Below are 20989 nucleotides of genomic sequence, written 5' to 3'. Positions count from 1 at the left end.
AGTCAAACTGGGTTCAATGTTGAAGTGCCCCTCCCTAAGACCATTGATGTGGCTGAGGAGCTTTGTACCTCTCTCACATGAGACTGGGGACATCAAAATTTATCTGATTTCTGGTTCTCTTTTAAGAGAATTCACATCACCTTACCCACAAACTAGCAGGTATCAAATAAATATTTGAACATTATATATATATATATATATATTGATTAAAACATATAAAGAAGAGAAATGGAACTTCACTCTGCACCTCAGTCAGCACTTGAATTAGTCAGCACTTGAATTAGAACTGTCTTCTTGATTATTTCAGAGGGGTCAGTCCCAACTCCTCATTAACAAATTCACAACTTAAATTGGAAAAATCTCATAAGTACGTGGAGTATATCTACATCCATCTCAGCTCCAGGCCTGCATGCCCTATTCATGTGTACAACACAGCCACATGGTCACAGCTCTCACATTCAGTTTCTCTTAGCTATTTAGCCATAACAGCCTGACAGCTAATGCCTTGGCTGTTGCCACATTCTTAACAGGAACCATGATTCCTAGACCTCTGCCATCATGGTACATGCTCACTTCTAGCTCTCAGAATTCTTAGCTCCCCCCCCACACACACACACCACACATTTGCTTCTGTATTTTTAATTCACAACATGATGGAAAAACATATCCCACTCTTTTCCAACAAATATCTGTGCTTCAGGCTCAGGGTGTTATGGGAAAGTGGTTCTTTTTGTTGTTGTTGTTGTTAATCAATTGAAACAAAAACTTTAGAGGAAAGAATTAGGAACATAGGAGAGTAAATGGTAAACCTTACTCAAAAAAGTAGGCTCCCAAAAAAACTAGGCTAGACCAAACAGAAATCAGTGACTCCATGAGATATAAAGAAATTTAGAACAAAGGATAGAAAAATAGAAGAAAATGTGATAGCTGATACAAAAAAAACAACTGACCCAGAAACAGGTCAAGGAGAGAGTTAAAATTATTGGAATCTCAAAACCATAGCTTTAAAATAAAAAAAAAACCTTGAAAGTATATTTTAAGAAATCATAAAGAAAAGTTCCTTCATTATCCTGTTAAGATTCTTTTAGCCTTGGTTCTTCACCTCCAGCCTTATCCTCTCTGATGGAAGGGTGAGTCATAAAACCCCAGACCTCCATTTAAGGAGCTAGCCAGCTCAGACATCTCATTTCTCACATGGCTGCACTGCTTTAAAGCTTCTCTGACTGACTTCACTGTTCCCCCATTTCTGGGAACTTTCTTCTTCTCTTCCCCCCACAAAATTTTAGCTTTCTTTTTTTGTGTTGTTTTCTTGCATTAGATTGTTAGTTCCCGAGGGCAGGAACTGAGACAAGAACTCATCTGGTAGCCCTGTTACACTTGGATATGAACGTGGTGGTACCAGTATCATACAGAAACTGTGCTAAGTTTGAGTCCGCTCTCCCCAGAGACTGATGCAGAAAAGGAGAGAGTGTGCCCCCAAACTATTGGGAGAAAATGCTTGCGCTTCTCTTCTTGCTCTATTTTGAAGTTGTTATTAAATGAAACTGGGCACTAGTCAGTTACTGACAGCTAAATGTAGTAAGAAATATAATGAGTGAGGGACCCAGGTGATGGCATGAGAGAAAGACACCCTAAGTCTCTCAGAGTATCTCAAGAACCATAAGGACATATATGGCCATGCATGCTCTGGAAGAACAGGACCAGAGGTATTAGCTACAGTGAGAGGAAAAGTATATAACATGGACAAGAGGAGGGTTCGATACCCATAGACACACAAACAAGCAGATCTAGAAATCCATCCAACTCAATAAGGAAACAAATGGGGATAGGGTTGGGGATGTGGGTTAAGAGGGAAATTATTACTGGGGAGGGAATAGTTACAAACCAAACAAACTTCCCAAACCTGAAAGGGGAATCAAAAGGGAAAAAAGTGAAATAGAGTCTAAGAGGGTGCCTTAGATAGCTTCTTAGATGATTGAAGAATGATTCCATAGATTGTGGTATGTGAATGCAATAGAATACTCTTGTGCCATAAGAAATGACCAAAGAGACAATTACAGAGAATTTGGGGTAGTATAAACTGATGCAAAGTGAGGTGATGAGAATCAGGAGAACAATTTATGCAAGAATAATATATTGTTTACAAAAATGACAAACCCAAAACAGCTAGAGGACTTTGAAAGACTTAAGAATTCTTATTAATGCAATGACAAACTATGCCTCCAGAGGACCTATATTGAAACATGTAACTCATTTTCTGGCAGATTGGTGATGGGTGCAAGGTTCAGAAATATACCTTTTTGGACATACCGTTTGGACTACCATGTGAATTCCTTTTACTTGACTATACTTATTTGTTACAAGTTTGGCTGTTGTTTGTTTCCTTTTCTTTCCTCTTGGCTTTTAATGGTGCCAGTGCTGTGACATAGTCATGGGGAAAGGGACCAGGGACATGGGACCTGGGAGAGAGTGTTAGTGATAGCGATGCCAACATTTTTAAAGAGGGCTATTTTTTATTGCCCAGAAGAGAACATGAAGTCAGAAGGAAGCGCTGTCAAGTAGGACAATTTTGAAAGTAATGTCCAGGATAAAATGGAGATTCTTGGTTTCATAAAGGATGCTTTTCAGTGTTCTTCTTTACATATGAAAATGCTCTTTCATTAATGTCTAACTATTTGGAAATAAAAACATTAAAAATAATGAATGGTTTGGACTAGATAACCTCTAAGGTCTCCTCTAGCTCTAAAATCATCTTTCCAAAAATCATCTTCCGATCTTGCTGCTTTGTCTCAGGTATTTGCTAGGAAAAACTGACTTTTGAAACTATATTATCTACCTGCTATAGAGTTGGGAGAAGTTGAGAAAGAGCAGATTCATGGTAGCTTTCTAGGGTCTTACTTAAATGAAAATATGTTCTTTGGGAAAATAAGGAAGTTTATTCAAGGAAATATAGACTAAATGTTATCTTTTTAAATGACTGTTTCCACAAGACCAAAATAATCATTGGAAAACTTTAAAAGTTCATCCAATCAACCAATTTTTAGCCATATAAAATTAAACCTGATTTCCACTTCCCACCCTGAACCCCATGGTGAACTGACCAATTTGCAAAGTTTAAGCACCATGCAATACTAATAACCTGAGATCTGTAGCCTTCTTTGAGGTATGTAAACCAACGTATGTGTGCTGTGTCATTTGAGACCCACAACAAACATGTGAAGCAAGTATTGCAGCACTGACATCTTACAGATGAGGAAAAGGAGTGACTTGCCCAGTTGTTTAATAATAGTCACAGCTGGGTTTCAAAAACTGGCCTCTTTTGACTCCCAATCCAGTGCTCTTTTCACTGTATTCTGTGACCACATTTATTCCCTCTACTAGATTTTCATTTATAAGCTGGTATGCATACACTTCTTGTATACTACTAATTCTGTACTTAATTTACTGTACGGCAGATTTCAGGTAGAAGAAAAAAGCTACTTTTATTTTTGTCTTAGGTTGTGGGTATGGATTATACAAACAAAGGGCATTTCCAACTTAATTAAAAAGCCAGGAGCTATTTTCATATAAACTGAAATTTTAAATATTTATTTGCTATTCCATTAAAATCTGGCTCAGGAAAATTTTGATATGCATTTATAAAAACAACTTAAACTATTTGAGGTGGGAGGGGGAGGTATCATTCTGTCCTCTGACTTAGACCATTCTGTTTTTAATAGAAAAAAATGTTTCACCAACATTGTTCTTTAAAGAAAATTTCAGACGACATTTACAAAATTTGTATCTTCCCCCTCAAAAAAACCCATAGTTTTTTTTTCCTTTTAAGAATTTTTAATTATGCCTACTTTTTTAACCTGCTCTATTTAATTTACAGCATTTGTTTCTGGTTCTTTGTTTTGTAGTTGATTAAATTCTCTTTCAAATCATCAAATATTTGGTACTTCTGAATTATTTTGCAAAGCCTTTTTGACTGCTTTATCTCCCATTTCATTTCCTTTAATACCTACACAAGCTGGGAGTCACACAAAAATGACATTGTTGCTGTGACATATTACCATATTAGAGACATCAATAATTCCCAAAGCCCATACCCACTCTGGTGATTGAAATTTCCAAGACAATATCATTGGCACTTAAAAGATCTGAAAAAGTGACAGATTGTAAAGGTTGTACGTGAGCAATCTCATCTGTTGCTCTAAGGACATCAAATAACTCAGCAGTGTAACCTGCTAAGTAATCTAACAACCTCCCCTGACTTTCGGCACTTACACTCCCTTTGGGTGACTTGCAGAGGGCAAGGAGCCTCTTTGTGATGTTCAAAGGAAGCAAGGAACTCAAGTGGAAAATAATCCATGGAGTTTTGTATAAGTAAATGCAAATTCATATGGAAAATTTCCCTGAAATTTCAGAGTTAATGAATAATGGAAATACCAACAAAGCATCCTAATTAGTGGTTGCTGAAGCTTTAAAAGAAGGGAAGGTTTATGTTAATTTCAGAAGTCAGTATGTAAATTTTCCTCACTGACTAATGTCAGTTTATCGAGCCTCCTGTTTCTCTGTGTAAATAAGACACTGTCATATGTTAGTGACCAAGTCTTATATATCAGCAAATAATGGGGATTTCCAAAGTTTCAGGATTTTTGGATACAAAAACTAGATTTGGAGTCATCAGACCTTGGTCCCAATACTAGCCCTGGTCCAAATCCCAGACTTATCACTTGCTATCTATCCTCTGTGACCCTGGACAAACTATTGACGATCTCTGGGTTTCTGTTTCTTCATTTCTACAATGAGGAGTTTTGACTAGATTTCACTTGAATTTCCCTTCCAACTTTAAATCTATGGTCTTCTGATCCTATGTGATCATTCTTTAAGATAACAGAAGATTTGGACAGAATCCTAACAGAGATGTTACTTGCTTCCACTCTGCTCTTATGAAATAATATTTTGCAATTTTTGTTTTCTTCTTTTTTCTTTAGAAGCACATACCATAATAGCTCTTTTCTTCCTTCCAAAGTAGCAAAAGAAGTTAATGTCAGGCTGCAGATTGAATCACAGCAAATGTATCTATCAAGCACCAGCCTAGAGAATCAAGTGTTTGACACTTATAATCAAAGGAGTCCTTTCAGAGTTCCAGGTAATAGAAAAGGGAATGTCTGATCCATTTCCCAAGAGACTCTTGATACTTCTAATTTTATACTCTTAAGCCATGCATTGTTCAATTACCAAACTGAATGTGATGACCTCCAGATAAGTCATTATTCAGTCACACTCCTAAATATTTCAATTCTGTAGTAAATGCCAGACTTTCCTTATTATTGGAGATATGAAGACAGTAAATTTTAGGTGGCCCCAAAGTAGTCATAGATAATTTAAATTACTCACTTTTCTGAATACCTAACTGGAAAATGTTGCTTCCTTTGGAAATAGTTTGCCATGACTCTAGATATTGACATGTGAATTTCCTTATAATTTTGTCATCTTATACCACTGTTGGGGTTAGTCACCCAAACGAAAAAGAGAAGTATTGCTAATGCAAAAAAATTCTTTCTAGAAGAATCTACTCATTTTTTCTCTAAGCATGTCAGAGACAGAAACATAGGATTACATGAAATGACTCTGTTATCTATAAGGAAACACAATACTTTATGGAACCACTTTGGCTCATTATTTTTCATATAAGCTTATTTCCTAAACCTTACCATTTCATAAAAAGCAGATTGAATCAAGTATACTTTGGTGCTTTTAGATATTTATTATTTAGAAGAATGAGATATCCCTAAGTACTTTAAAAAAAAACACCTCAATCCCTACGTAAGAGATAGTACAGTCCTTTCTTAAGCTGCCTATTATAGTTTTTTTTCCACTGTACATAAATACAACACATAAAAACTCCTTATTACAGAATGCTTTATTAACATCACAAGACAGTCTTGTGACATGATCTATGGTTGATTGATTTGCCTGAAAGCCACTTTAATACTGAGGAAGAAGATTATTCTTCTCTAGAAAGAATGACAGACTGTAATAAATCATTTCTTCCATCATCTTACATCGAGATGGAGTTAAGGCTATCAGTTGATAAGAACCTAAATCAGGAGATGAGCCTTCTTATAGAAAACAAAACAAAACACAAAATGCATAGATTGCTTCCTCATTTTTGTGTTCCTCCCAATACTACAAATACAATCACTAAAAATATGATGAAATACGTGCAAATACTTTGAATATGGCTGACACAGACCAGAGCTCCTCTTTCCCCCTTTGAAGTATGCTTTACATTGACCCTTACTGTTTCATCAAGTGTTCTAACTGGAAAGTGATCCTGAAGAAATCTGTATGCTTGCCTGATTTCTATGTTGTATGAAGTAGCCTTTTTGGCTACTTTGGTGTGGTAGTATGTACATCAGGCATGTTATCTTGGTGACATAAACTGCAAGCTTTCTAATTTCTGACCTTGAAAATTCCTCCTGAATTCCCAGAATTGATTCTTTATACCAAATGGTCCCTTTTTATTCTGAAATAACTGTGATTTCTAACATTACCCCTGCTCTGGGTCAACTAGACCCTTGGATTCTAAGGTTAGAATTAAGCATTATTTGTCTTCTTTCCAAATGTACATAATAAGTAGATAATGGAGGCTAATTTCCATCTCCCTTAAAGGTGACTGGTAATTATTGTTGTTGTCATTGTTATTCAGTTGTGTCTGACTCTTCATGACCCCATTTGGAGTTTTCTTGGCAAAGATACTAGAGTGGTTTGCCATTTCCTTCTATATATCATTTTACAGATGAGGAAACTGAAGCAAACCAGGTTAAGTGACTTGGCCAGGGTCACACAGCTACCCTAAGTATCTGAGGCCAGATTTGAAAGATGAGAAAGATGAGTCTTCCTGACTTCAGAGCCAGTGCTTTATCCACTGTGCCACTTAGCTGCCCAGTTGTAATTGATGCCAGACTGTAAAGGAGGCCACATTTCTTTATTGACAGTGTTGCCCCAAATTACAGACCCTATTGGTAGCTGCTGTCTTCTCTTATTGTCCCACCATCCAAGGGTGGTGCGTAGTGTTGCTACTGTGCCTTCTTGTGGTAGGAATTTGGCGCTGTTGTTGTTTGTCCTTTGTTTTCAAAGAAGATCGATGATATCACAGGGTGATGTCTTGACGTGTGTGTGTGTGAGAGAGAATTGGATTTAAGTGAGGCAGAGTTGCACTGAGTCATAAGACTCACTTTCTCTTCCCAAGTCATCAGTCTTGTGGGAAGACCAAGGTTAAGATGACTGGTGATGGCCCCGAATGCTGTGAATTACCTCGGCATCTTTTATGTCTAACCATGCTCTAAATTCAACACGTTGCTTTAGATGCCTTCATGGCCAATGGAACAAATTGTTCTCATATGCCCACTTGACATGCTTCACGTTCTTGGGGTAGACAGCTACCTAACTCACTGATGGGTTTGGGGCCTGTCAGTTACCCATAACCTGGTTTAGCCCAGATGCCAAGACAGTTCTACTGGTCTCTGGCTGCTGTGCATGCTCCAACTTCTTAGAGCCACAGGTGAAAGTTAGGTGACAAGTGGACACCAAAGGTGGATGAGAAGCTCTGAAAAGGGCTTGGCAGCCCTCCCACCATAGGTGCCAGTCCTCTCTGATGTACAATTCTTTCAGTCACTAATTCTCTTAAGGAACTTGTTGAAAGCTACCTAGAGATTCAATGGAGAAGCAAGGATGTGTGACAAGTTTGTAGCATCAAAGTCCTAGCTACACTCTGAGCTCTCTTCGGCTCTGTTTTGTGGCCTGGTGGAATTTCACTGACTTATCCATTGTTTCTATTTGATGTGTAAGGCTCATGCCTCTCTCCTAACAGTAGGTAAACTTGGGTATCTTGATAATTTGCCATAAGCTGATAAATTATCTTTATATTTGTCCTGACTCTCCCTCCCCTCTAAATTCAGTCCGTAGACTAACACTTGATGCCCTCTGGTACCCCAAAGTAGTTATACCAGGTACCTTCTCAGATCTCTTCCAAGTTCATGATGCCAGCTTACAGTACTTAAAACTTTGAATCATAACATGATCAAAGTCAGGGTTTAGTTTTTACTAGAATTTTGTGATGGGTTATGGATTCAGAAATGCTGAGTGGGATTTTATGCAACCCTTATCATAATTCTTGTTGTTATTTAATATAGTTCAGTGGCTTCATCTATATGAGTTAGTGATGCATTCAACTGGAAAATTATATCTTTCTTTAAATACCTGTATATTACTTACTAATAGGAAAAAGCATTTTTTAAAGCCTATTGGGTGTGTTTTTTTAAATGTGAGTATAGCTTGCCAATTCTTTGAAATGATCATATTCAATATTTTGGATCTGAACTCATCTCTCTGATGTCAATGAATGAAGGACTAGTCATTATTAGGCAAATTAGTTTGTGGTCAGTTTGATGTTGTCAGTAGGACATTTGAAGAGCGCTTAGCACAGTTCCTGGCACGTAACAGGTGCTTAGGAAAATTGATTGGTCTACTGGAAAGTAATATCCAATGATGAATTTTTTTGTATCACAACAGAGGGAGAAGAAACAATTGTCTTCTATGGACAATTAAGCCTTAAGGTCTTCAAGGGTCATTTTTGTTTTTGTTCAGTTGTATCCTACTCTTCCTGACCCCATTTGGGGTTTTCTTGGCAAAGATACTAGAGTGGTTTGCCATTTCCTTCTCCAGCTCATTTACAGATAAGAAAAATGAGGCAAACAGTGGCACTCTATCCACTGAACCACCTACCTGCCCTGTCAAAGGTCATAAAGAAAAATAAATAAGACAAACAGAGGATAGAAATGGAAAGGAAGAGAAAGAGGAGGGAATTTACTACCTCATATAATATTTAGAACTTCCAAGTCAAGGAAAAAATATACTGTAAGCAACCAGAAAGAAAGAACTTTAAGTATCAAGGTGCCATGGTCAGAAAAACACATGATTTATCAGGCACCATGGTAAAGAACAGAGAGCTTGGAATATGATATTTCAGAAGGCAAAGGATATTGAGTCTCAGCCAAGAATTGCCTAGAGAAAAACTGAATATAATCCTACAGAGAGAAAAATGGATCTTTAATGAAATAGTTTCCAAGTATATCTGATGAAAAGACTAGAGCTGTGTAGAAATTTTGAAATTCAAACATAGGCGTTAAGGAAAATGTAAAAGCATAAACAGGAATAAGAAGTGCTAAAGAACTAAGGATAAAGTACTTATATGTTAATATCGGGAGATGACATATATCCTCCCTGAACCCTGTTATCATCAAGGATCATAGAAAAATTCTGATTAAACAAGGCACAAGAGCAATTCTGCTATGTTTTCATGATTTTAGGAGAAGAATGAGCAGAGGAGAAGGAGAATATATGGAGTAGGAGGAGGGAAATGAAATTTAGAGAAGGTTGTCTTACAAAATCAGGGTATGCAAATATTTATACAAACAAGGAGGAGAGGGAATGGGGAGGGAGTAACTATACTGGAACCTTATTCTCATCTGCACTGTTCAAAGGAGGGAAGAATGCATACATTCAAAGTTGGGTACAGGAACATATTTCACTCGACAGGGAAATAGGAGAGAAAGGGGAGGAGGAGGACTTAGAGGCAGGATAGACTAAAGGAGAAACTAATTCTAAGCCAAATGAACTCTAACAAAAATATAACTTTTGGGGGGTTGACAAAGAATGAGTATATGAGGAGGTATCCATCAACTGGGAATGACTAAAATTCTGGTATGTAAATATGATAGAATGCCATTGTGCTCAAGAAATGATAAAGACGATCCTTTCAGAAAAACCTGGAAAGAGTTATATGAACTAATGTAGAGTGAAATAAATAGGACCTAATAGACAATGTATAATAACAACAGTGTGTTAAAGACAAACAGCTTTGAAAGAATAAGGGACTTAGCAGTGTAATGATCGACCATGTTTCCAGAGGAGTAATAATGTTTATGCGTAGAATATGTATCTTTAGACATTGAGACATCAGGTTTTTTTGATGTACAAAATAGAAATTTGTTTTGCTCAACTATACATATTTTCAGCAGGTGTTTTTGTTTATTCTCATTTGAAGGGCAGGTTAATGTTGAGGGGAGGCAGAAAGTTTATTTTGCTGATTAAAAAAATAAAAATAACTTTGAAAGATTTAAGAGCTCTGACCAATGGAATGACCAGCTATTCTAGAGAGCTGATAATGAAACATACTACTCACTTCCTGACAGAGAGGTAACGGCCTTTAAGTTATAGAATGACACGTTTGCTTTTGTACATGGCCAATATGGTCATCTGTTCTGCCCACCCATGCATATTTGTTACAAATATTTTGTTTTCCAGTTGGGTGAGACTTGAGAGATAGGAAGTGCCAGAGATGGGGACTCCCATTCCCTTAAATGAGCAGAAAACAGAAGGAAGACCTGAGGAATCAGATAAACAGAGTGTTTTTTGGATGTTATATATTGAACCTCTTCTTACAATGAAAAAAGCAAGTTCTATCTCATAGAAATTCACAGTTTGATGTGCAGTTATCTTCTTTTGTTTTCCAAGACATAGAAATTCTAATTGCTTTTGAGGTTTAAATGCAGAAAAAAATGGGATATATAAGTTCATTTTTATTTTCTCCTTCAAGATGACTGTACTTTAAATTCAGGGTTTTATTTTAAATTACTGAAGTCTCTAGAAAGTCTGTACCTTAACTGGAAAACAAACCAATAAATAAGAAAACTACAGAAGTTAAAAAAAAAAGAGTTGCCTAGACCACTGAGAGATTAAGTGACTTACCCAACACAGACACTGTGTGTAAGAGGCAGGTCTTGAATGTAGTTCTTCCTGGCTGTGAGGCCAGCTCTTTTGTCAGTTATATGATATTGCCTCTTCTTGACTCTTAATTGTCTACATAATTTTCTTCCATTCTTAGTACAGCATAATTTTATTTACATATAGGGACAGTTTTATCTCTGCTTAGTTGATGTTTATACCTTTAATTTTATTCTCTAGGGTTTTTTTGTTTTGTTTTGGGTTTTTTTTTTATGCTATCAGTAGCATCTTTGGAATTCCAGTGAATGATAGAGGGAGCATCATTGTTTTACCCTTTTTTCATACTGGGAGAAATTCTCATGTTTTTCCATTGCAAATAATGCTAGATCTCTCCTAGATGTATGCTTTTGGACATATTAAAAACTCCCTTTCCATATATATGTTTTTAGAGTTTTAAATATAAATTTGTAATATATTTTTTCAAATGCTTTTTCTGCATCTATTGAAATAATTGCTTGCATTTTGTTGTGTATATGATGAATTGTGTTCCTAATGTTGAACCATCCTCACATTCCTTGAATGAAATCAACTGATGTGTGGTGAATTTTTTTCTGGATATATTACTATAGTCTCTTTGCAAGCCTTATTAGTTTAAAAAATTTGCATCAATATGCATTAGTGAAATTAGCCTATAGTCTCTTCTTGGTTTGGATATCAGGACATATTTATCACAAAAAAGGACTTAGGGAAAGTGCCTTCTTTCTCTATTTTTGAGAACAATTTCTGTAGCAGAGGTATTTATTTCTCTTTAAAGTACCCATTTGTAAATCCGCCTGGGCCCAGGCCATTGCTTTGTTTTGTATGGCCATGTCTTGTGTATGGACTACAGCTCCTAATCAGTCTTCTTGGATTCAGTTCCTTCCCAGCCCCACTTCCCCAACTCTCAAAGCTTCATACAAACCACTGACAGATTAATCCTTTTAGAACACTGCTTTTTTCATGTCAGTTCCCTATCAAAAACCTTTCAAGTTCTTCCTTGCCTATAGGCTGTAAGTCCGAACTTCTAAACCTAATCTTCAGAACAGCAGGAAATATACACAGTTGAAAATTACTGACCTATCCAAACTGTTGTAAAACACAGAAGCAAAAATGATGACTATAGTAGATAGATTACAATACCATAACCTTATGATTACTGCCATTCCATAAAATGTAGGAAAAAAAGAATGAATCTCTATACTCTGTTTCGGGAAATCATCAAAGCAAATTTCCCAGAACTGGCAAAACAATGGATAAAAGACAAATATGATGAATCTACAGGACAACCATAAGGAAGAACCCAAGATCTTAACATGACTAAACTCATCATGGTTCAATTCTGAGCTACAAAGATGAGGAAAATTCACTCCAAGCTGCTATAAAAAGTGAAAAAAAAATCCTTTATGAAGGAAATGCAGTTTGAATCATGTGATAATGCCTTTTCATGGAGAGAAAGGAATAATTACAGAAACTGGAATATTCTGTTTACAAGATTAAAATGTATGGGTCATGAACACAAATTACTTACCCAGAAAAATTCAATGAGCCTATGAAGACAGGAGAAGACTGAAAGGTTTACTAAGAGACATATCTACTTCAGGGAGGTTTAATAGCCAAAAAGATACTGTTGTATCTTGATTGTTTAAAATCCTTGCTAACATAATGTGAGAACTCTTGAGGTATGGCTTTGCATGAATTACTGTTTCAGAAAAGAGGTTTTGGAGAAGCAGAAAAAAAGGGAAAAAAAGTGGAGCAACTGGGAGGAAGGGAGGTTCCAAAGTAACCTTCACAGTCACCATTATAAGACAAATTCTTTGGTTAGGGTGTCTTGGTGAAGTTTGGATTAATTTGGAAATATCAAGTATAAGAAAGTATATGTGTTCCTTTCATAGACCGTGACTGGAGAATATACAAACCTAACAATTATAATTCCAAATGCAAATGCACTAATTAACAGAATGAATTAAAAGTAGAATTCAATAGTGCTTTCAGGAAACATTTAATTCTGAAATATTTAAATCAGTTCAAAGTGAGAAGCTAGTCTAAAATTTGCCCTCTTACTGCAAAATCATTCCAATCAAGAGTAAACCCTAATAGTATCAGTCAAAATAAAATTCAAACCAGGAAATGTTAACAAAAAAGGACAAAGAAAAGCATTGTTTTTCTAAAAATATTCTTTGCAAAATGAAACTATATCGTGCATGTGTATAAATTTAGCACTTTTGAAGCAAATTTCATCAAAAAAACTTACATATTTTCAAGAACAATATGATTTAAAAGACAGATTTCATAAATTGATCTTAAATATCTGTTCTCAGTATGTGATAAATCTGAGAAAAACGTGACAACAAAGACAAAGAGCTAAAAAATTAGTAAACTCTATTTAATGGACAAATTGAATGAACTAGATGGGGCATATAGTATACCTTCTCTTTCATTGTTCATGGAACTTGGACAAAAATTAGTCACATGCTTGGCCAAAAACATGGAAGAGGAGATCATATAAGATACATTCACAGACCATAATCCAATGAAAAATAATCAATAATAATGCAATGAATTAAAGGCCTAGACTCTCTTGAACATATTTAGGATGATCTAATAACTGGATAGAAAAGGAAATATGAACATTCCAGATTTCATCAAAGATAATGACAAAACAGATATTTTATCTCAAAATCTATGGGATGGAGTCACAACAATACTCAGATCCTTGCCTAGGGTCATACAGTTAATAAACTTCTGAGGTAGGATTTGAACCCAAGACTTCCTTACTCTTTGGGCATTGATATCAACCTACATTATAACAGGAAAAGAACTTGACCATTTGTATAGGGAGAGGGAGGGAAAACAGATGGACAGTATGCATTCATTGCTGGTACTCAAACTTGTTTGGAAGAAGGCTTCTATCATGGTGAATGTATAGACTTATGGGTAGACATGACAAGAGTCACACAGAAAGAAAAGAAACCCCTGAGTTGTGACCTGCACCATTGTTGAGTGTACTCATGTTGATGAGATCACCAATTCAGAATCAGAGTTGAAAGGGACCTCAGAAGCTTTCTAGTACAATACATACTTGAGGAAGAACTAGTCCCTCTACAGCACACTTGGGAACTAGTCTGCCAGTCTTTGCTTGAAGATGCCCCACTCCGCAACCCCAAGCACATAGTAGGAACTTAATGAATGCTTGTTCCTTTCCTTTCTCTTGGTAGGAGGAGAATCAGGACACAAACCCAGAGAGGAGAGAGTATCAGGGACAGTGAAGACAACGGACATTTACATAGCACTTTAAAGTTTGCAAAGCAAAGTCTGCCATTAAACAACTAGACATTTAGTTAACTGGAATGGAAAAAAGGTGGAGAGTATTCCAAGGCAATTGGTGAGAATGGTATATTCTTTTAGCTCTAAAGCTGTGATACCATTTTACATACATCCTTTCACTTGAACAATTCTGTGTGGTAAGTTGTTTTTTTTTTTTTTTTTTTACTGACGAAGAAAATGAAGGTAAAAGAGGTTAAGTGATTGGTCACATTATGTCCATCTCTTTCTGGCTCTCTGTCCACTATGCCATTCCCAACCATGGCAATGGCCCGCCCTCTGGTCTTATCCCCCCTCCATCCCCACCAATTTCCCACTCTTATTAATTAATTGTCTACCTGATTGAAACTAAAAACCAAATCTATTGCTTGTTTGGAGCAATTACTGTAAAACCTTTTGATTCTGATTACAGTAAAGTAGGTTGAAATCAGTGGTTATGGAAGGACAGTGGGAAAACCTTTTTTAGCAAAAGCTCACAGTTCCCTTGTCAAGACTTGGTTTCTGAAGGTAGGAAGATAATAAGGTATTCAACTAGGCTATGTTTGGGAAATGGTGTGATAGGTCACTTTCATTGGAAGGTTACATTTTATGGCCCTTTTGTAGCTCCAAGAGTGAAGCCCAAACTTAAAGTCTAACACATTTTTAATATTTTGCATCATTTCTGGGTTATTATACCTTGAAATGTCCTTCCTTGAAGGAGTTCTGAAAGGTCAGTGTTTAAAATAGACACATTTCCCCAAAGAGGAATAAAGGCAAATAAGATGTTAAAAGGGCTTGCAGATAGCAAATGAACTTGACATTTCCCTGTTTAACACAGAGATGCAGTACCGAGTTGTGTTGAAAATATATGTCTACTGAAAAGATAAATTAATGTGTGAACATATTTAACTGCTTTCTAGTGTGTGTAGGAAAGAGTACAGCTGTATACCCAGATCAAGTCTCTTAGAAGATACACATAAGACATTCTCGATGAACAGTCACATTATAGGAACTGATCTGTGATCTGTCCAAAGGAATAGCTCAAAACTGTTAATTTTTTAAAAAATACTGTTCTTCACTTACAGGGGAGATGGTCCAAATATCTGGTGAAATTTTGTTCTGTTTCCGTTTTTCCAAATAGTGGCTTTCAGTTGGTGTTACATCATCTCCGGAACCAAAGGCACATGTTTGTAATTTTGGAGGCACATTTGAGTAAGGTCACTGATCAATTTCATGTAGAAGACTAGCAGCCAGCATGGTGTAGGACCTCAGGTTTGTCAAATGACAATCATTTGAAAGAACTTGGTATAGGTAATCTGGAAACAGGAAGACTTAGAGAAGAAAGCTTGTCCTTTGGTCTCTGATCTCTTCTGTTCTGCCCCAAAGGAACAGCAATGAATAGAACAGGGGTTCTTAATCCCAATTTCATAGAGCCCAAGGGCTCTATGAATAGATTTCAGGGGCTCAATGAACTTAGATAGAGAAAATACACCTTTATGAATTTTTTAAAATAAATTACATCATATTTTGAGAAGAGGTCCATAGGCTTTCCCAGACTGCCAGAGGGATCCATGACACAGAAGGGGTAAGAACCCCTAATAACGAAGCTATAAAAGAGACAAATTTTAGCTTGATTTAAGGAAAAGTGGAATAGGCTAAGTCACTGAAGGTTTTCAAGGAAAGGCTATTTGAGAACTTGTTGGACATGTGACAAAGGGGATTTTTGTTTAGGTACAAGTTAGACTAAATGGTCTTTGAGGTCCCTTCTTCCTCTAGCATTCTGTGATTTGGAATGGTGGATACTAAAAGTGGATTTGGAATAGACTTTTTTTTAGTGCAAACAGACTTACACTGCTGTAAACCAGTGGTTTCCAAAGTGGTAGCTGTGACATGACCTTAAAGGGGGTGCGATCAGCCAAAGTAGGAAGATGAGTCACATCCCATTCTTCGTCAACGAGCCAGTCATAGACTTAGTCACAACTACATCATCTCCTTTATCCTTATCAGCACTCCTCCATTTTACCCCCTCCCATCAATGGCCTCTCTTAATTGTACCCGTAGGGCAGTAATAATCTCTGCCTGACCTAGTCCCCTGTAGCAGCTACACAGGCAAAACTCCTTCCAATGTCATAGATCATAACATGACTATTATAGTCTTAGAGACTTTCCTGGATGTCAGATGGGTTAAGCAAGTTGCCTGAAGTTACACAGCTAGTAAGTGTCGGACATAGAATTTGAACCTGGATCTTCTTCAATTCAAGTCCAGCCTACTAACCTCTGGACTCACATCTGGACACACCACGGCATATGATAATTCCACTTCTTTAGGCAGTGCTTTGTAGTTTATAGCCATCCTGTGTGGGAGGAAGAAATAAGAATTAACATTCCCATTTTACAGATGAGGAAACTGAGAGTCTGAGAAGTAATAAATGGCAAGGAGTTCTGATAGGTCTTTTGACTTTGCACTTTATCATTCTCACTGGTATAGGTAAGATTCTTCACTGCAAAAGAAGACACCATTGCTTTTCTCTTCTTAACTAAAGATAGTTTCCCCTTTTTGTGTTTAAGCTGTTAGTGACTCAGTTTACTTATTTTTAAATATTTTATTGATGCCCTTTTTTTCTACTATCACTTCCCATTGACTGTACTCCTCCTCCCTTCACCAAATTGTGTCCTCCCTCATTAGAAATAAAAGCAGTCAATCAAAACAAGTCAACACATTGGCCATGTTTGATTCACCCGATTTAGACATTTTTGTGAGAATCAAAGCCAAGCTTAACAGAAAATGCAGAAATACATAGAAAATGACCTTCAAAGTCTTTTGTAGACTCATTTAAGCATATTTATGGCTCCTGGTGTGTATTTGGTACAACTTTAACCTGTATTGTGACACCATGGTTCTTGATGAGTCAATAAATAGCTTCAATATGGGACTGGAGAAGCTGGTAAGGCATCCATTGTGTCTATGTGGACAATTAGCAATTAGTTAGTAAGTGGTTACTGCATGCCAGGCAAGAAATGAAACAGCCTTACTCCTAATGAGCTTATATTCTAATGAGAAGACAAGAAGCACATACATATATGTGTATATCTGTACATGCATATTTGTGTGTATCCACAGCATCAAAACAAAGTTAAACCGTACCTATATTGGTATGTTGGCTAGTGTTCCCCTGTTGACTAGCAGAGTGTATACACAGCAGGCGTGTAGTAAATGTCTTTTAGCTTGCTGGTTCTGCTCAGTACATGACATAGCTTATGTAGTTACATAACTTATACATGACTGCTTGCAACGAGTCAGAGTTCCCAGGGAAATTGTAATCGACTTTATGGTTCAACTTTGACATGCACTTTTAAATGAATCTATTTGTCTAGAAGTTGCATGAAGGCAGAAACCATGTATGGTGTAAGACGTCTCCCTTGTGCCCACCATAATAATAACATGCAGTAGGCAGTTATTAAATATTTCTTAAATGTTGTTAAATGAGTATACAAAGTGGAGTAGTTTCATTTGACCATTTGAGTCATGTTTGGGCAATTGTTTGGTCAGGTGAGGCACCCCTGTGCTGTACATCAACAGCATAACAAAATGAATATTAATTTTCTGAAGAATACACTTTTTGTATGGGAATACATGTGAAATTAGAATGCGGATTGGCAGGGTGATGTGACTTTCTATACATAACTTCGTGTTAGGCACAATTTTTCAGGAGCAAAACTGAGTTAGAAATAAGTATGAGCACAAGACTATTGAGCTACAAAATGTAATGCTGCCTCTCATTGGAGGGCCACTTCGACTGCATTTGTCCAGTATCTTTTGAGAGTAAGCTCTGTCTTTAAATGCTGATCCATACCTCCTCCCCCAATTCACTGAATTAATTTTCTGAAAACATTTTGATCATCATGACCATGGTAGTGAGTTTTTCATTGTTCTTGCTGCAAGTTTGGAATGTCATCTTGGATTTTGTAGGAAGTGAAAAATGTAATTTGACATTTTTAATATGAAGACCATAATGGTATTTAAAGATGAACTTGAGCTCTGCTAATTTTATTAAACTGCAGCCTACCAATGAGCTATAAAGTCTAATTAATCATTTTGTCAGCTTTGCTTTCTGAAGCTAGTCAATATAAATTTGAATAAATAGGAAGCAGATGACCCAGGAACCTTTGAATATTCTGAATAAAGATGTGCCAGCTGTAAAATATTGTACCTGTTCTCCATTTGGATGACAACATACCCATGTCAGTTACCTAGACTCATTCAGAAATCATTTCCATGGTTGTTTTAGAGCATTTAGTTTGATAGTTAAAAGACCTCCTTTTAAAAAGTATATTTTAAAAATACTCAAGAACTTTGAGATCACATATAAGTGAATTTAAGGAAAATAATTACTAATCAGAATTTTTTTGTAGTCGACATTGGTCCATGATTCATCATATCAAACTGCATCAAAATGGCTGCGTTGTGTCAAAGTAATGCATTCTGACAGATGGAATTCCAGCCATCATAACACTGTGTAATGAGGTGTCAGCATGTTTAGTGGTCACTCTCAAAGAATGCTGTAGGGGTCAAGATACTTAGGAAAAAAAAGATTTGGCATGGCTTGAAGTGACTATGCATGGGACAAGCCACTCTGCTTCCTTGGGGGAATAATGTTTGGAATTCATTATCTTGGGCATGTTCTTCATGGATCAAATTTGTTAAAACTTCCATCAAAACATATGAGTATCCAAATAAAGGAACAAAATTACAAACAGCAAAAAGGACAAAAGTATCCATAGGAAATAAACTAATAACAGTAGCAAAAATGAACATTTATATCTTACAAACCACTTTACTCACATTACATCATTTATGTCAATTCAGAAAGCATTTCTTTGTTTTATAATTTATTTTTAGTTTTCAACATTCACTTCCATAATATTTTGAGTTTTACACTTTCTCTCCCTCCTCTCCTCCCTGCCAAGATGACATGCAATCTGATAATAGGCTCTACTTATACATTCATATTAAAAATATTTTCACATTAGTCATGATATAAAGAAGAATTAGAGCTAATGAGAGAAACCACAAGAAAGAAGAAACAAAACAAAACATCAAAAAAGAGCAAATAGTATGCCAGAAAGTGTTTCTTAAGAGCCTCCTTGGTGCTGAGAACACAGAGACAAAAATGCAAACTGGCCCTGTCTTCAAGGAGCTAATGTTGTAGAAGGGAAAAACAACACACTAGCAAATGCTTAAGACTAAAAATTCTGGAGGGTTGTTGATTTGCACTGAGAAAAGGAGTTTGTTGGAAGCATAGGTGTAGACCAAAAATGTGTGCATGATGAATGTAATCTTTTAGAAGGCAGCTAGGTATCACAGTAGATAGAGTGCTGGGTTGGAGTCAGACACACCTGAGTTCAAATCCAACCACAGACACTGGCTGTATGACCTTGGTCAAGTCACTTAACCTGTTTGTCTCATTTTCCTCATGCGTAAAATGAGGATAACAGCACCTACCTATCTCCCAGGATTATTGTGAGGATCCAATATTTGTAAAGTGCTTAGCAGTGTCTGGCATACAGTAGGCACTTAATAAATGTTTTTTTTCCTTGAGGGTACTTTTTTCTTTTGGCCTTTGTATCTGTGGCTCATAGCATAGTACCTGGCACATCCATTTTTAACGCATCTCATCAGTGCAGATTGCGGCAATTGGTGGCAATTAGCAACCTGGAAGTAAGAGCAAAGAACACAAGGAGGAAGCAAAGAGGGCATTGATCCTCATTTAGGATTTGAAGACGCTTGAGGAAAAGGATGGACATAAATAGAATAAATAAATAGAAGAGGATCGAGGTGTAGGGTGCGAGCAGAGGGCAGTGTAAAACTCAACAGGTTAACTATGGGGTCAGGATGGAAGAAGGAAGAAAGGCCAGGGCAGAAGTAACAGACATAGAAAGCAGGGAGTGATTGGAGGCTGCACTGAGAATGAAGAGCAGTAGAAGAAGTGGGGTCTATGGGCAGGTGGAAGGATGGAAGAGGCATTCCTGGTGGATAGGTCAGAGGACTGATTCCAAGTGGAGTCTTGCTTCCTGGGATGTGAGAAAGCTGATGACCAGAATGACAAGTCAGAGATTTCAAAAATAACAACAAATTAATAATTAATATTATTGGATTCTGCTCTGTAATCCATTCTGCTGTGCTCTTCTGTTATGGATGAATCCATCCCCTTCACGTTCACAGTCATGATGATTGTACATTTCCCTCCATCCTGTCCTTTTGTTCTTTTAGCCCTCTTTGCCCCATTTCTGGCCTATGATCACATTTGTATTGCTTCTTTTCTTTTTTCCTTCTTCCCTCCCTCTCTCTTTCCTTCATTTTGTTTTTCTCACTTCTTCCTTCCTTCCTTCCTTCCTTCCTTCCTTCCTTCCTTCCTGTGAATCAGTCCCCAGTGTTGGTTTGTTTTGTTTATGCCTTCTTCATTTACTATTTTGTCCTCCATTTAACCCACCCTTTCCTATACCATATTCTCTGTGTCTATATGTGAAAGTGTGCTCAACCTTCCTCTGTTGGGTTTGCATCAAAGCGAGGTTCATGGTATGATCATTTCTCTGACCCCTTCCTCTCTTTTTATATAGTCTTTATATCATCCTCCCCTCTTCTGTTAAATATTAACTTCCCTATCTTCCTTCCTTTTCCTTCTTGTGAGGCCATCTAAAAAGAACCAACCACCCTAAGCCCCTCTACACATTTGCACATTTTATTTAATTTTCTCTCTGACCCTTGAAGACTTTATGTTTCTGAGAGGACAGTTATGTCTTCTCCCACTATTAGAATATAACATGAGTTCATCAGCATATTCCCTTCCAATTGAATAAATATATTAACCTT

Source organism: Notamacropus eugenii, chromosome X (assembly GCF_028372415.1).
Source record: "Notamacropus eugenii isolate mMacEug1 chromosome X, mMacEug1.pri_v2, whole genome shotgun sequence".
Classification (NCBI taxonomy): domain Eukaryota; kingdom Metazoa; phylum Chordata; class Mammalia; order Diprotodontia; family Macropodidae; genus Notamacropus; species Notamacropus eugenii.
The sequence above is the reverse complement of the archived record's forward strand: the minus strand, read 5'-3'. Positions refer to the sequence as shown.